The following is a 4,057-nucleotide window of genomic DNA, read 5'->3' as shown; positions in this document are numbered from 1 at the left end:
GGGGGGGGGGGGTCTCACCATGTTGGCCAGGCTGGTCTCGAACTCCTGACCTCAGGTGATCCAACCGCCTCGGCCTCCCAAAATGCTGGCATTACACGCATGAGCCACCGTGCCCAGGCAATAACTAGTTTTTTAAGCTGAAAAAAGGGTACTCAGAATGCCAAAAACCTACAGCACAAACGCTTCTTTCAAACCTCTGCACGAACAGACTTGAACAAACTTTAACGTGGCTTCTAGCAGACTAAGTTTGTGTCCCTGGGACAACCCAGCCTTCTTTTAAGTTCCTGTCTGGAAAAGCTCAGGGCTGTGAAAAGAATTTGCTGTTTGTTCCAACTAACACCTGAAGATAGACCCCTGGTCTCCTTACTTAGAGCATTTACCAAACAGGGCTTACAATTGTGAATTCTTTCTCTGTCTCTTTGAGATGTATGTGTATCTCCTGCAAGTCAGGAGTGTCTCTCTCAAGGACCTGAAAGCCATTCCTTTGAAATGTAATTATCAGGAAGCATAGGGCCCTGGCTCCTAACTGGTGTTAATCGCCAGCTAGCACGTGCAGCTGGCCTAATCATGGTGACGCCCACCAACTCTTTGTAAGGCTTCACCAGAGTTCCACTGGCTCCTCCTCCCTCCTCCCCCATCTTCCCCTTTAAAATGCCCAGTCACCTCTGCACAAATCAGAATTGAGCTCTGCTCCTTCTCTTACTCTCAGTAGTTACTGAATAAAATCTGTTTTCATCACGTTAATGGATGGTTGTTTATCTTTGACAATAAATACTAAGATCCATCTTCCCAACCTCACAGGGCTGTAAAGACTGAATAAGTTAATGGGGAAAACAAAGCTGTGACGCTCTTTGCAAATATAAGTTGTTGTCAATGTGAAGCCTTTGCATATATCGTTCTCAGAGAAGGTTTTAAAAAACTACATCAAAGTATTTTTCTGTTGATATATCTCCTTTGTAAAAATGTAAGCAATATAGAGAAAGTGGATAATGCCTCTAATGCTATTCCTCAGAGATGCTACTGTCAACAGAATGACATCATTTCATTCTTTTTATGCAAAAGTATAAACACGTAAACTTTAAAAAAATGTATAAGTGGGATCCTACTCTATGTATGCTTCTATAACCCACTTTCCTCATTTAACAATATATCAGGGGCATACGTCAGTGTCAATAGATATAAACCTACTTCCTTATTTTTAAAGACTGAAGAGTGTTTCATTGGATGCTTATGTGATAATTTATTTAACTGATCCTTTTCTGACGGATGGCTATGTTATTGACAGTTGTTCACTATTTTAAATCAAAGCAGCAGTAAACATTCTTGCACATACATTTCTGCCTACCTGGGTAATAATTTCTTTAGGATGCATTTCTAGAAGTGAAAATCTTGGGTCCAAGAGAATGTACATTTAAAATGTATACTGTGTGGACCTGCACCCCTTAAAGGGGATATGGATTTATATTCCCATCAGTAATGCCTGTCAGTGACAGTTTCCTTACTTCCATGACAAATACTTTTGATGGGGAAGGGGGAGAAGGGTCAGAGAAGCAAATGGGGTCAATTTGATTCCTAAAGAGTTTAGAGGAAGGTGTCACTAAAAGGGATGGGAGGAAAAAGCACAGACCCTGAAAGCTGGGCTCAGAAAGTAGGCAGTGCCTGACTTCCTTTTGGTCCCAGGTTCCAGCTCGCCCACCACTGGGCAGCACACATCCTAAGCCACCAGAACATGGGGACTCCTTTCCATCGGATGTGGGAGGCAAGCAACTGCAATGGCTCCCCTCGGGCCTGGGCAGGCAAAAGCCTTTCTGTACAGCATTAGAGAAAGCCCTGCCTGCAGCTATACCTGCCTGGCCTCGGCTCTTGCCTGGTCTTGCACATTAAAGAGGAGCAAGGTTGATGTGTCCCACAAAGGAATGATCAAAGTCTAGTAAAGCTGCCAACTGTAAGAAGTGGTGCTGTGCCTGAACGTGGGGCCTGGCTTGGGGAGCAGACATTCATCTTTGGTTGCTCCAGGGAAACATTTCATGCAATTTTTGGGTGGGGCATTGGAGCAGGGGAAAAAGGTGAAGGTGGCAGACTCATATTTTACCTGCCTCCATGTCTGTGTTGTACCAGCTCTCGTAGTTCTTCTCTTTCCATTTTTTCTTATTAATTTTCTTAAATTGAAAAGATTTGAGTGCATTAACTTTCATGGGGAAAAAAATCTTAAAATACTGTTGGAATTCTCATATTTTATGTATCCATTCTAATGCCGCAAACGTCTTCATGATATATGTTACCTGCCAGCTGTTGTCGCAGGGGGTTGTATTTTTCACATAGTTTCCAAGGGCTCATCCTTTTTTTCCTTTGCATCGTACACTAAGCAGCTTTAGAGCACAATGGTGCAGCTGCTTCACAGCTGTTGTCTGGACTTAGGGCAAGAGCCCTGTTTGGGGTTGAATGATTTGACTCCTTTATGCAGTTTCCAGAACCCTGAGTTCTGAGAACACACACAGGGCTGCTCAAGCAAGAATGAAATGAACCTACAAGAGATGCTTCTCCTTTGTCTGAGGTGCACAGAGAGAACTGTGTTTGCTCACCCAGGGCCAGCCCCAGCAGGCTCTCAACACTGCTTTTCTTCCCTTTCTTGATGCTGTTAGAAAAACGTGAAAAAGATGGCACAGAAAGAAGTAGACCTAGTTATTCAATTCTTAAAATCTTTAAAACCCATACTCCTGGTTTGTTGAAGCCAATGAGATTGTCTGCTCTTAGAGGGCAAGTAACTTACTATATTCAAGACCTGCAGTTATGCTCAATAGATATGCATCATTTTATCAACTGAAGAAACTAGAGAGGGACCTAAAATGCTGAAGAGGGAGGCTGGCTAGACATGAACGGCACCTTTGTGGGGTCACCAGAATTCAAGGTCAGAACCTCAGCTCTTCCTGCCCAGAGCTAGAATCTACCACATGGAGTGGAACAGCCTCTTAGTGAAAGAGAATGAGGATACCAAGTAATTAATTTATACTGAGGATTTTCCTTCCTTGGATCTAGAATGTTAATGCCTGCCATCAAAAACATGCTCTTTCTGTTGGCAGAATACATGGGAAATTGAACGGTAATCAGAAGATCCAAGCTTGGGCAGTGTGGCCACAGAACAGTAGGTCTGATTCGGAGCATTGTCCCTTCCAGACCTGATAAAATACAGTGCATTACTTGTCCCCACACAGCTTTCCCAGTTGAGGTCATGAGGTGTTGTTTTTGTTGCTTGTTTTTTACTCTCTCAGTCATTCATTTCCATTGTTTCTACAGAGAGTTAATATCGTCCTTTACATTAGGATTTGATTATATTACATGAGACTAGAATTCCTGTATAAAAACTTTATATGTTTTCTTGATCCTGAGAGCCGTGATGCAATCATTCCAAAAACGACTCTGCCATCCTAGAAGTGCTTTAGTATTATTTAGTATTGGGAATTGGGTAGTAGTATTTTTCCAGTAGACTTTATAGTATATTTGTAGAATTATAATTTTAAATATAGTTCAGAATTTCCATAGACATCAAGCATTTTTTTTTAAAAAGCACTGAATGTGGAAGATATAAAGATAGACATGCATACTAGTTTTCTTCTTTTAGTTTTGCTACTAGTAACTAGTAGCAAAGAGAAAAAATGTAGGCTCTGCATACAGGGAGCAACACAGGACTGACAGGAATGTAAAAAATCCTGTGGAGGGAGAAGGAAGAGGGAAGGAAAGGAAGCTGCAGGTGACATGAGATGAAAGAAAGAGAACACGGTGGGGATTAAAACATGGAAGGAGAACTAGCTGTGGGAGCCAGTGAGTCCAGGGGAGTTCTGTATAGGACAGCTGTTGGAAAGAGCCTGGGCAGGAGGAGGCCTCTTGGGTTTTAGTCCCAGATTTGTCCACACCTGTCTGACCTAGGCAAGTCACTTAACTGATCTGAAGTTAATTTTGTCCGTCCTTCCTTCCTTTTTCTTCTTCTTCTTCCTCTCCTCCTCCTCCTCCTCCTTCTTCTTCTTCTTCTTCTTCTTCTTCTTCTTCTTCTTCTTCTTCT

The sequence above is a fragment of the Piliocolobus tephrosceles genome, chromosome 3, assembly GCF_002776525.5.
Source record: "Piliocolobus tephrosceles isolate RC106 chromosome 3, ASM277652v3, whole genome shotgun sequence".
Lineage (NCBI taxonomy): Eukaryota > Metazoa > Chordata > Mammalia > Primates > Cercopithecidae > Piliocolobus > Piliocolobus tephrosceles.
The sequence above is the reverse complement of the archived record's forward strand: the minus strand, read 5'-3'. Positions refer to the sequence as shown.